The following is a 13735-nucleotide window of genomic DNA, read 5'->3' as shown; positions in this document are numbered from 1 at the left end:
TTATTTCTGAATTCTCCCTCCTTAGCTCTTGCATATTTCTTTGCAATTCCATCAGCATGGTTATGACTTTTGTTTTGAATTCTTTTTCAGGAAGATTGGTTAAATCTATCTCCCCAGATTCTTTCGGAAGATGTAGAAGCTGTCTGGGTTAGTCTTGTCTGGATCAAATTTTTTGCCTTTTCATGTTGATAGATGCAGTGGTATGCTGTTGACTCATCTGTCAGCTGGGAGAACCAAGACCCTTTTCACTTGCTCCTGGCCTTTATTTACTGGAACAATGGCGACCCCTAGAGGCTTGTGTTGTGCAGTTGCATGTAGATGGGGTCTGTTTCTTGCCTGGCTGCTATGGAGGAAGCTCCCTTGCTGTCGGCGTGGCAAGCCTCAGGCTGCTGCTCTGCTATGGCAGGTCGCCAGAGGGGGAACAGATGGGGGACTGTTTATTGCCGTGAGGGGTCTCAGAGCTGCTTCCCAGGGGTTTAGGGCACCTGGAGTTCCCCGGGATTCCCAGCTTCTGGGCTAAGTGTCCCGGGACACTTCCATCCAGCTGTGGGGTCCCTATCCCTTTAAGACTTTCAAAAGGCACTCACTTTTCTTTGTCCCAGGGGCGCTGGCTGCAGGGACCCACTCACAGGTCTTACTGTCCTGTTTCCCTAGTATCCAGCACCCTATGCACTGTGTGTATCTGCACTCTGGTGCGGATGGCTAGGGCTGGCTATTTAGCAGTCTTGGGCTCCCTCTCCCTCCCCGGTTCGACTCTTCTCCTCCCGCCGGGAGCTGGGGTGAGAGGCACTCAGGTCCCACCATGCCAGGGCTTGTATCTTACCCCCTTCACCAGGTGCTGGGTTCTCGCAGGTGTGGATGTAGTCTGGCTGTTGTCCTGTATCTTCTGGTCTCTCTTTTAGGGATAGTTGTATTTGTTGTATTTTCAAAAATATATATGTTTTTGGGAGGAGATTCCCACTGTCCTACTCAGGCCGCCATCTTGGCTCCGCCCATTTAGATTATTATTTAAAAATTGTATACACACAATATTTATACAGGTAACACTTCATACAGGGAATACTTAGGTGCTGTATGTTTTCCTAAAGTATTAACTTGCTATTGCTTCTTACATTCCATTCTTTCTTCTTAAATCATTATCTGTGTGTTCACGTATATTTGTGTGTGTGTGTCTCTCCAATCTGGGAAATTGTTGGATTTTAAAAAACATTTTTTTTTTTAATGTTAGAATTTCAAATTCTTATCTGCATGGCACTTAACTTTTCTTTCTTCCCCCCATCTCCCTCGTCCTGCATTCTGGAAATATACTTCTGCCTAATCTTCTAGTTCTCTGTTTTTCTATTTATTTGATGTATTTTATTGTTCAGTTCATCTACTGAGGTTTAAATTTCTATAATGTCATATTTTTATTTACAAAGTCTAATGGATTCCCTCCTACAACTTGCTATCTTCCTTTCAGGGATGTGAAACACTCTGCTATTTCTTCAAGGAAACTGTTCTAAAATGTAAACTCTGTATCAGGGAAGGTAATATTAGCTGCAGTAACAAGAAAAAACAATCCCAAACTCAATAGTTGAACACAATGGATGCTCACTTCCCATCCCTATGAACTTCAGTGGGAGGCAGCAGAGACATTCAGGGATCTGATTTGACAGAATTTGACACAGAATCTTGTCTCCTTCATTATGTAGCTTCTAATATTACCCTGGGCATTGAGATACAGCTGGTAGAAAGAGGAGAAGAGTGAGTGGAGGTACATATTGGCTAGAAGTAGCCAGATGTACACACTGCTGTTCACATTCCACTGGCTGAAACAGTCAGTGATTTCACCTACACTCAAGCATCTGGGAAAGGTTATAGCTTCTTTTTGATGATACTGGCTTTCCTCAAACATTTAATGATGCTTCTGTAAAGTCATCTTTATGGTTCACATTCTCTGTTAGATGTTGGCTGTCTTTGCACAGCCCACTGAGGGAAAGAGGCAAGAGTTGTATGTACTCTGCTATTTTCAGAATGGGTCGTCGGCAATGTAGGGAATCTCAGCAGCTGGGCTTCTGAGGTTGGGCACTCCCAGTTTCCCTTGGGTGACCCCAGCCACCCCTGCTCTAGACTCCCACATTCATTGCCCCTGCTTCTATGCCCCATCTAATCACCTTAGCCGTGGTCCCTGGGCCTCCTCCCACAGGGCCAGCTTCTGGGCTCTGAAGCGCCCCTCTGGCTGTTCCCAGCACCCTCAAAAAGCCCTTCCTTTTGGCTCCCTGTGCATTGTGGGCTGCGGGTTCCTTCTTCAAGCCAGTTTTGCCTTCTTTTAGTCATTCCTTGTACATTCAGTTCCAGGTCTATTGAGATATCCTCTTCCTGTGTTTTACTGTATCTACACATTTTAGTTTTACTTCTTTTCACTGATTGGATTTGGTATTTAGTATTTCAAAAAACTGCTGGACTGGTTCCCAAGTGACTGTGCTGTTTCACATTCCCACCAGCAGTGTGTGAGGACTCTGATTTCTCCACACCCTCACCATCATTTGCTAGTGTCTCTCTTTGGGGCCGCAGCACAATTATACTCTGAATCCCACACCCACTTCTCTGGGAACTCAAAGGAAACTCGAGAAACTGCTGAAATTTGGATCTGCTGCTACTTGCCGCCACTTTCCCTAGCCAATTTCCTCTTCAGATGATCAGTGAGGACCAATTTCTCCCTGGGATCAGAGAGTGGCATGAGGTGTGCGGAACCGAACTGGTGAGAAGGAGAGCGGCATCACCTTCTCTGGTTACTACTTCTCAGAGGTTTCCTGCATGGCACACCTCGTGCTCACTGCCACCCGTTCTCTCATTTAACCTCTGTTTACAGATAAGAAAACTGAAGCTGAATCTCAGAGTATTAACTAGTACTCCAAACTAGAGTATTAACAGCTGGAAAGTTAGAGGCCCTGGAATAAAAAGAACCTGGGCCCAACCGACCCACGGTCTGTGCCTCTTCCACTGTGATATAGAGTTTCTTGTGCTCTGCCCCCATCTTCACGGGGCTGCAGTGTATAATGGCATTGGGAGGCTGGGGATTTGGTCTAAAGTTAGCAAAGCAAAGTTGCACATACTTAAAATCAAATTAGAAAATTTTCTGTCACTTATAGATACAGCAGCAATTCTTAGACATGAAAGTTGGGAACTACTGAGCTAGAAGCACCAAGGAAGTAACAAAAGGAGGATGTTACTGGCAGATGCGTGGGCATTTGGTCTGTTCTACTCTTAAGATAAGTCTCATCTTTCTAGGTGAGTAGAGGATGGGTGGGTTATTCTCAAAACATTCCTGTTTGCCTGCTGGCTTACTGCATTCTCTGTGATATTAAGCCCTTTGTGCCAGTTATTAAGGTTTTGTCTCTCAGCAGCAAACTCACTTTTTACTCCCTGCATCATCATGCAGGGGCTGGGATTCTGCAAATGGCGTCCGTGTTCTGCCGACTGGTTCTAGTAGGCTTGGCAAAATGGAGGTAATAGAGCGAAACTGCAAGGATGGAGGAGGACAGAGGGACTTGCTCCTTCCTGGGTGCTCCCTGCCTGTTGCCCGTCTGCCTGTGGCTCCCGGGCTTATCACCTGGTTTCATTCCCTTAGCAGTTTCCAAATCCCACCTGCGGTTTTCCCGGTTCTTGTAGAATCAGCTCTAAAGTGAGTGCATGAGAGATCCCAACACCAGAAGCCGACGTGAACTCAAGAGGTCTGGGTTTCAGTTTGAGAGAAGGCCTCCTCCAACTTCCAGCTTTTAGTAATTCAGTTTCTTAGTCGGTGCCCTCAGCCCTGGGGGTTGTGGCTGCTTTTTCCAGGTGCTGCTTCTGTGATACTGCAGAATTCTTTTTTGACTTTTCAGTTACCTAGTTAACAATTTTAAACCTAGTTAACAGTTTTCTGTATTACATTCTCTTTGTTGAATGACTGGCATGATTTTTGTCTCCTGACTGATGTACTTCTATAAGCTTACTTCTATATATTAAAATATGTGTTTATGATTGAGTTGCACTCAGGGAGGGTTGGGTTCTGAGACTGGAGCATGAAATAGTAAAAGTGGTTGGTCTCCAATATACTGCCTCTCTAATGTGATCAGAGTTGGCTGTTGGCCCTGGGATGAAGCCTGCAGCCTCAGCTAAGACTCTCCTGGACAGGGCAGGGCAGCTGAGGAGGAATCTGCACTGTGGTCACTCGCAGCTGAGCAGAGTTCTCTGAAAATAGGACAGGAAGTTTATGTGTCCCTGCCACCTCACAGGTAGCAGGTCCTTGGGGAGACAGTCACAGACTAGCTCTGCTATAAGCTTTTGCTTAACTTATAAATCTGCTACATTTCCATGTCCTCTAGCTCCAGGGCCAATGGGTCTCCCCCACCAAACCCTTTCCTTCTTCTTTCCTCCTATGGAGATATTAGACAGCTCACTGGTCTTCTTTCCCCTTTTTGCCAGGGGTCTCTGAAGACTGCTACCCTTCAGTTAGACATTCCTCACCAATCCCCCCTACCCCCGCCCCCCCTGTAGCATTCCTTTCATTCTTCCTGGCATGGATCACACATGCCTTGGACAGGAGTGGACATGTGTGGGCTCTTATGAGTCTAGGGCACTGTGGACAGATGCTGAGCTTGGCACGTTTTGTGGTCCAGGTGTCATGGAGGAAATTCATACCTGCTACCTGTAGATGAGGAAACAGAGATATCAGCCATTTCTACAACTTAAAAAGATGAACAAAAACCAAAAAAGACACAACAAACCAAAAAAACAACAAAACTGGGCAAAAGATCTGAACAAACATTTCACAAAGGTATGTAAATAGCTAATAACACATCAAAAATATTCAACACCATTAGTCATATACAAATTAAATCTACCATGAGATACTATTCACCCAGTGGAATGGCTAAAATTAAAAAAACTTACACCACCAAGTGTTAACAAGGATGTAGAGAAATTGGAATGCTCAACATTGCTCGTGGGAATGCACAACTACTTGAAAATAAGGGGCTGGCAGTTTCTTATAAAACTAAACACAGAGCTTCATCAAAAATAAAACTTTTGTGCATCAAAGGACACTATTAGGAGTGAAAAGACAACTCATAAAATGGGAAAAAATATTTGCAAATCATATACCTAGTATGGGATTAATATTCACAATATATAAAGAACTCCTGAGACAAGAACAAAACAAACTAATTAAAATATGGGCAAAGGATTTGATTGGGCATTTCTCCAAAGAAGATACACAAATGGCCCATAACATGGATAGGTGCCCAACATCACTGACCATTAGGGAGATGTAAATCAAAACCACAATGAGACACCACTTGACACCGGTTAGGATGACTATTACTAAAAAACCCCAAACTAACAGAAAATAAGTATTGGTGAAGATGTGGAAGAATTGGAACCCTTGTGCATTACTGGTGGGAATGTTAAATGGTGTGGCTACTGTGCAAAACAGTATAGTAGTTCCTAAAAAAATTAAACAGAATTTTTTCTGTTACCATATGATCCAGTAATTCCATTTCTGGGTCTATATCCAAAAGAAGTGAAAGCAGGCACGCAAACATCTGTACACCCACATTCACAGCAGCGTTATTTACAAGAGTCAAAAGATGGAAGTAACCTGAATGTCCTTGACTGATGAATGGATAAACTACATACAATGGAATACTATTCAATCTTTAAAAGGAGTGAAATTTTGACACAAGCCCTAATATGAATAAACCTTGGAAACATTATGCTAACTGAAGTAAGCCAGACACAAAAGGACAAATATTGTAGGATCCACTTATACGAGATTCCCTGGATAGTCAAGTTGGTAGAGACAGAAGGTAGGGTAGTGGTTTCTAGCGGCTGGGAGGTTAGGGTGGGGTGGGGAGTTATTGTTTACTGGGTAAAGATTTTCAGTCTGGGATGATGAAAACGTTTTGGAGATGGATAGTGGTGATGGTTGCACAACACAGTAGTGTACTTAATGCCACTGAGTTGTGCACTTAAATATGGTTAAAATGGCAAATTTTATGTATATTTTACCACAATAAAAAATATTAATACATAAAGCTACCTTACGACCGAGAAGTTCCACTCCTGTATTTACCCAAAAGAAATGACAATAAAAAGAGTGCTCCTAGCACCTTTATTTACAATAGCTCCAAAGAGAAGGTAACCCAAGGAGTCCATCACTAGGAGAATGGCTAAACTGTGATGTGTGTGTGAGAAGGAATACTATCAAAGCCATTCAGTCACTTGGTGGCTGAGTGGAGATATGAACAAAGGTTGTTTTGCTCCAATTCCTTGTCTTTCTACAGTCCCACAGGGTGAGCTTTCCTAACCCCCAAATTTTGGCCTAAGGACAGCCCTGAGTTTTATTGAAACTCCAGAGTTGCATGGCTGCCTCTGTTAAGACTCTTCCTTCCTCCTTGAAAAGGGAAGACCCCTTCCTTATCTGTGCTCAGTCTCTAAGACCTGCCATCCTGTACCTGGTCTAGAAGGTCTGCATTAAACCAGAACTGACAGAGGAACTACCCCAGCTGCTTAGGTATTCGGTGCCCCAGCACACCTGGGTCCCAGTCTTCACCTCTCAAATGGTCCTATTTCTATCCGGTCCTTTGCATATCTCAAGTTAGGACCTTTTGGCCACCATCACACAGGGGATCTGTGATCCCTGGTGAATGCCTCTCTGGAGGGTAACCCCTCAGAGGCACAGTTCCAGCTGTCAGACACTCTCACAGGTCTCTCCAGTGGCTAACTGAGCACTCCACTCTGCATGGTGTTGAAGGTATGGGCTTTTAAGTCACACAATCTGTATTTGAATCCCAGCTCTACTACATACTTAGATGACCTCACTGTGCCTCAGTTTCCTCATCTGTACAAGGAAATAATAATGCTACTTACTTCATAGGGTTGGCATAAGGATTACTTAATAAGGTGCAAAGTTCTTGGAAAAGTGCCTGGCACATTGTAAATATTGTCAAAGTGTGATGTTTTTACCCACCTACCACCATGTCCTCCATATTCTTGGCAAGATTTTGTTCTCAAATGACAAGGGAAAGAAACTAATTAATGCCCCCTGTATCAGTTAGGATCCAGTCAGGAGGAGGAAACCATACCAGTAATTTGAACAGTAATTCACTATTAAGAATTGTTAATTGGTAAATGGGGATTAACTGCTAAGAGGAGCACATGGAACTCTAAAGCATTCAGGAATCTTGGATAAAGGGAGCAGCCACTACCTCCAGAGATGACAAAAAAACCCATGGAAGGAATAAACTTGGAAAAGGCTCTCCCTCTGTGCCAAAGTTGAGACTCAGAACTCATTGGTGAGGGCGTGGTGGTGGCCCACTGGATGGCAGCAAAGTTTGCTGAATGCTGCACGCATTGGCAGCAGGAAACTGTGCTGGGGGATGGCAAAATCTCCGGGGAAGCCATCCACTGGCAGCTGGGCTGTAGGAGCCAGAAGCATTGGAACAAGAAAGAAAAGCCCCTTCAGTATTCCTCTAGCACCTTCCACCAATAAGGTCTAACTATGGGGCTGGCTGCCAGGATCACAGAGCAGGGCAAAGAGGAGGGTATTTGGAGCAGAGAAGCACTGGCTTAATAACTGGCACATGCCCCATCTATGTTGTCATAGTCAAAGAAAATTTTACAGGGAATCTTTCCTATTTATGTTTTGTGTATTTATAGAAGCACAAAGGGGGCTCTGATTTGGGTGGCCATGTGTTCCTGGTTGTGTGCAACAGTGACAGTCATGCTTGTTGATCCACTGTTTTTAATAGTGCCCCTTTCACTCTCAGAAATGTCCCTATTTGGAGGACTAAATGATGTGGCCGAGATAGCTCTTGACATATCATTTCATATCAAACTACTCCCACTGAAGGTAGCTGGAAATACAATAAATACACATAAGCAAATCTGCTTGAAGGTAACAGAGGGGTACCCAGGCAGTCCAGGTGTTGAGGGGCCAAGATTTCATGGAGAAGATAAGTGCGCTGAGGTGATCACAAGCAGCACCTGAACTGCTTTCTTCCTTGAAGTTGTGGAGGGTTCCAAGTGGAGGAAACTAAGAGGCTGAAAAGCTGAGAAGAAAGCAGTAGTGCTCAAGAATACTATATATATATATATAGTATGTCTGAGTCTGTCTACAAGAACTTTTAATAAGTATAAAATAAAAAACCTAAGTCATATGAAAGCACAGTGGCATAGTTAAAATAACAGCATTTTTTTTCTTACTGGTGCATAAAATAATGGCACATTTTACAGTTTAGGTCATCTTAGATTCGATGAAATAAGGTATATTTGTTCACATGTATGAGTGTCTATAGGAGAGGTGCCTAGAAATGGAATCACTGGGTCAGAGGACACATGCATTTGATAGATTCTGCTGAGCTATCTTAAAAACAAAACAAAACAGTGTCCATTTGCCCACACTCTTCCCAATGTTGGATGTTACCAATTGTTAAATTTTTTTCTCATCTGATAGGCTTTTTTCATTTCAGCTTCAATCCAGAGGGCAGGGATCAATGCTTCCCCAAACTATCATCATGCTTCCCTCTTATGTGTAATTGGTTCAAATCTGCATCAAACTTCCCCAGAGCTTGGGCCCTGGGATCCATACATCTTTCTTCTCCTAAGGAAAGATAAAAGATCATTTCCCTACAGGGTGCTGGTCAATAGGCTTTTAGGCTAGGAAGGGATCTTAGATGCTGCCAAATGCCAGATGTTCAGGGTGGTCTGCACTGTTACAGGTGGCAGGGGCATCGTTTACATTTCTATTTAGAAAAATAGTAATTAATTCTTCAGACAACCTCTTGTCCCATTAAAATGGAATCGTTTGGGGAGCTTCTGAATGGGTGTTGATGAGCATCTCTGGTAGTCCCAGATGTGTGTGTGACTAGACTGCTCAGGTGGTTCCTGTGTGGGTTTTGACTATTCTATGGCACCTTTTCCTAGTCATATACTGCTTAATACATACCCATAATGGAACTAATCATATAGTTATTATATAAAGTTATAAAACTTAAAAAGTTTGCTGAAATAAAGTAAATGACCATAAAATGAAAATTCTACAAGTATGACTCAAGATGATCTTGATTCACTAAATGTGAAAATTGCATTAGTTGATCAAAATGTTTTATCTGGCTCATCCTGATATCTCCTGTATATCAGAAACCAAAGTTAAAAAGAGAAAATACAGTGGCCATTATATCCCATTCAGTGTTTCGTTATTCGGAATAAAGATCAGCCATACTCTCTTCTTGTTATCTGCAGAATGGTGCTTGCATATAGCAGCTTGAACCCTTCTGTTTTATTTCATCATTTAGACACAAAGACATGTTAAGTAATAAAAATAAACCAGTTTTTTTTAAAGTGTAAAAAGCCTAAGTTCCAAACATTCATTTAGTAGAGCAGTTTTTATCTATTTTTGATGCTACAATGAGTCATTAAATTTCATACATTTTAATATACATTTGTCCCAACACCAAATATATGTTCTTCCAAAAGTTATTTGTTAACAAAGCATAATTTTCCCTTATGTAATTAAAGTAAATCAAACATTTTGCATTATATGGCAAATGGAAAAAGGTTGCAACTAGTCTTTTTATATTATGGGTATTACTCAAGATTGTTTTGAACTTGTCAAAAAATCACAAATTATCAAATACTTAAATAATCTCAAGGTGCTGGAAAGAGTACACATGGGAAAAGGAGTTCTCCAGTCAAAACTGGCTAGGAAGCTCTTATCTGGTCTAGATGCATCAACTTATAGATGAGGAAACTGAGGCCCAGAGAGGGTGAGAGACTTTCTTAAAGTCACACAGCTAGGGAGGGCCCACAGCTCAGACTTATTTCATTGGTCTTCAGAGTCAGTCTGTATGAGGTTAAGTGATTTGAAGGTCTCAGGAGACTTCTTGCTGGACAATCTTTCTTGTAGCAGAGATGAAGACACTGCCCCTCCGTCTTCAGCACTGCCCTCACTACTTCCTCCTTTAGAGCCCCAGTTTTCTTGGGTACTAAGCTATTATAGTCCTGTAACTCCGGGGAGAAGAAATCCTGGGGCAAAATACCTCTAAAACCGTAATCAGTCACAGGGAGAAATAAAGTTTAAAACCCATTTATTAGTGGTCGGGGACCGTCTCTTTCCTGCTCCGGATGAAGCAAGCGAGACCCCCCACCCCCACCCTGGCCTCTCAGGTTCAGAAAATCCACGGTCGCCAAGGTAACTACCCACTGATATGGAGATGAACTACTCTCCACCCCTTAGGAATGCCTGTTGATATGGAGATGCACTAAAGCCAGATGAGACATTCTGGAAATTCTACAATTTTACCCACAAGTCCCCAAAGGTTTTATGAGGTGCTGCCTTCCCCTCCCATGCAACCAGGCTTAGTCAATATCTGCTGCTGAATCAATAAAGGAGTAGAAGCAAAAATGAGGGGAGTGAGAAGGAAAGCTGGACCACCAGGGCTCACCCTTGCTGCTCAGAATTCACCAGGTGGGTCTACCTGAGGGGTGCCGGAGGGAGGAAGAGCAGACTCTGCAAATGCTACTGGATTTGAGAAGACACTGTGTAGGGGTCCACAACTTAATTGTTTATCAGGAAATTAACCCCTTCTAATTTAAGGGGAAAAATTACTCCCAACCTAGGCAAACCATGTATTTACATTTACAGCCTGCTCCAGCTTTCGGGAGGGATTTATTTACTTCAGTCTCACTCTTTGCTGCCCTTGATATACCCTGGACTCACACAGGCATGCTCCAAGGAGCCCTAATCCTGACACCTGAGTGCCTAATGGGATCTTCAAGGGTTGCTGACCCATCTCCTTTCTGAGCTCTTGCTCTGGATGTGTCTCTCTCACAGTTTACAAAGGCATCTGCAGAGTCTCATTTACCTCCTTTCTCTGGGTGGACATCCCAGTCTGGATATGGCATTGAGCTTCCTAAAAATACCACCTTCAGGAGACCACTGTCTTACCCAGAACCCGTGGCTGTCTTCTCATCCTTTGCCTGATCACTCTAATCTCTTCTGCTCGCATTTCAAGGCTTTCTCCATTCCTACTGCTTGACACTTGTCACCGTAATGCAACCTGTTACTGTGGGCAAGTCACCATTAAAGTGACTACATACACCATTCTGTTGGTATTTATTATATTCTGCCCCCATCCCGTGGTCATGCCGGTTTCCCCAATCTATTGCCATGGTGTTGTGTGGTTTGCTCTTGTGGTTCTCCCAGGAAAGCAGAGGTCACGAAACAGGTTGACCAACATGCCAACAGAGACGCCAGGAGATGAGTGAGGCAACCCTGAAAGAAGAGACTGAGGGGTGCTGGGCACTTGTGGAGGGGGCTGCAGGTTCCTGGTGGTTATCAGTTAGGTACAGTAGGCACAGCGCCTAGACCCTGCAAAAGGGTTTACATTTTAAATTCTTTTGAAATCAGAAGAAATAAATACAATAAAAATGAATGTAACAATAAATCCAGCCTGGATTATATTTGTCTTTACTTTGCAATAGCAAAATATAATTAAAAAATTGTTTTTAATGGAGGGAGGAGCCCATGGAGACAAAAATATACAAGGCCCAGGACAGTCATAATTCGGCCTTGGGTACAGTGTTACACTTTCTGATTTAAAATAATAAATGCATATCTAGATATTTGTATGAGACTTCCTGATTTTAAACTAGATCTAAAATGAAACAAACAAACGTGTTGTGGCTTAACAAAACACGCGGGGATTAGTCCGCAACCTCTGGAAGGCCTGGGCTATCATCGCGTCCCCAGAATGCCAGCAGCTTGACGCGATTTGGGGGACACGCCTTCTGCCTGGATGCCCTGAGGACCCCGCTCAGGATGGAAGACAGGGTCACGGAACACCTTCCGAGTGAGACAACGCTTCGATGCTAAAATCCCTACCCATTAGTCTTGGAAGCTCGTTCGCCACCCTCGCCCTCTGCGCATACCCTTCCGGGAGCTCCCTGGTGGGCGCGGGATTCGCTCATTTAAGGGTTTTCCCGCTCCCGGACTGTCAGAGCCGCGTGGGTACTGGGCCCGGGCCTCGACATTACAGGTCACATGCCGGCGCGGGGCCGAAGGCTGCAGTCCCAGGCATCAGCTCGGCCCCACCCCTCGCCCCGCCTCAACACCTCAACGAGGCCAGCCCGCCGGCTGCCGGCCTGGCTCCCGGGTTAGGCCTGCTCCTCGCGGGCCCGCTCTCGGGAAGCAGAGGTCCGCTGAGGATGCGGAGGTGGCTTCAGACCGCAACTGCCTAGGCCCTTCCAGTCGCACAGCTCAGCCCTCCGCTCCCACCATCCCCGATAGAGACTCTCGCGAGATTCCCCAGCTCAATACGCTGGGGGGCGCCGGGCTGGAAGCTGCAGGGGTCTTGGGGCCGCGGCTCGTTCAGGGGCGCCAGAAGACGCGAGCCGGGGATGCGCATGCTCTGCTGGGGCCCACATCAGGCCTGGGTGAACCCTGATACAGCTATCACGAAATGGACTAAGCGAAGCTCCAGTGGCGCAATCGGTTAGCGCGCGGTACTTATACAGCAGTACATGCAGAGCAATGCCGAGGTTGTGAGTTCGAGCCTCACCTGGAGCATGACTGTTTTGGATACCCCCACTCCTTTTTCGTGTAGTTGCGTAAGAGAACGAGTTAGGTTCTCTTTAGCCTTCTCAGTTCCTGTCTCTATTCTGCGTGCACGTCCGGCTCCGCTGCAGGCTGGAAAAAACTCGCACGAACCTCTTACCGGTTTTCCAAGTTACTGATTTGCCCGGCCGCTGGAACCTGGACGTTTAGCTACCGCACTCTCTTGGTTCTCACCCTAGGCATTTCCTTTAACACGACCCAGTTCTTGGCCACCGAGCCAAGTATGTGAATGGGAGGTCCCGGGGCGCTGCACCAGTGATGGGGCGAGCCTGGGCACCGAGTTCGACAATCCCGGGCACTCCTCCCGCAGAAAGTGCGGGGCATCTCCAGGCGTTGAGACGGAGCCAGGATTCCCAGCCGCTGGCCCTCGCCCAGCGCCGGGTGCCATGGCTGGCGGGGCCCGACCGGGGCAACCACTCCCGGGAGTGGGAACACGAGGCTCAACGCAGGGGCGCAAGTGGAACAGACGCTACCCTCTCTTTTAACTAGTAACTACTCATTACCTCCTCCCTCCGGTCTGCAGAGTCCCCTAGACCGCGGGCTCTTTACTACGCAGGCACACAGGCCTCGCTGGGCGGATTTGCACAGTTTGGGAAATGGGCCTGCGGTGTTTCCCTCTCCCCATTCTCTGCCTCTTCTCCCCGGTGTCCGTCTGAAGTGATGGAATTTGGGGGCCGAACGAAGAGCAGACGTTTTCTAGTGATATGCGAGTGGCGGGTGTGCGTTCATGCATGCCACAAATCCCAGGTTCCGAAGTCCTCTCTCGGGGCAGAAAATCTGGCTTCTCACCCGCGTGACCAGTTGGTTTAGGAAGCCAGCACGGAACATTCCTCTTGAGGCGCATGGGCTCTTTTGCCAAGGGGTGAGTGGGTGCCCCACATTCTCAGGCGGTGTGGGCGGAGCGGGGAACAAGTTTAGTTGGAGTGAGAAGTCTCCCGCACGCGTTCTCCCAGGAGTGGTTTCAGCTGTTTTTATGACATGCTATAGCTAAATCCTGGGATGGAAGCACGACCTAGAAAGCTCAGAGAAAGTGGGTGGAGGGTGGAGCTCTTGTCTGTCTCCTGGGCTGCTACTCCAACCGCAGATTCAGAATGGGGG

General features: G+C 45.5%; 1 non-coding gene across 1 annotated transcript; it reads left to right on the top strand.

Moving 5' to 3' along the window:
* The first annotated feature begins 12496 nt into the window (after window positions 1–12496).
* On the top strand, window positions 12497–12589 carry TRNAI-UAU (transfer RNA isoleucine (anticodon UAU)). Its single transcript is given in 2 exon segments — window positions 12497–12534; window positions 12554–12589. It is a non-coding gene; the product is annotated as a tRNA-Ile (tRNA).
* Window positions 12590–13735: the final 1146 nt, after the last annotated feature.

This window comes from Manis pentadactyla, chromosome 2 (genome assembly GCF_030020395.1).
Source record: "Manis pentadactyla isolate mManPen7 chromosome 2, mManPen7.hap1, whole genome shotgun sequence".
Taxonomy (NCBI): domain Eukaryota; kingdom Metazoa; phylum Chordata; class Mammalia; order Pholidota; family Manidae; genus Manis; species Manis pentadactyla.
Note: the sequence above shows the minus strand (reverse complement) of the source record. Positions and strands in the feature narration are given on the sequence as shown.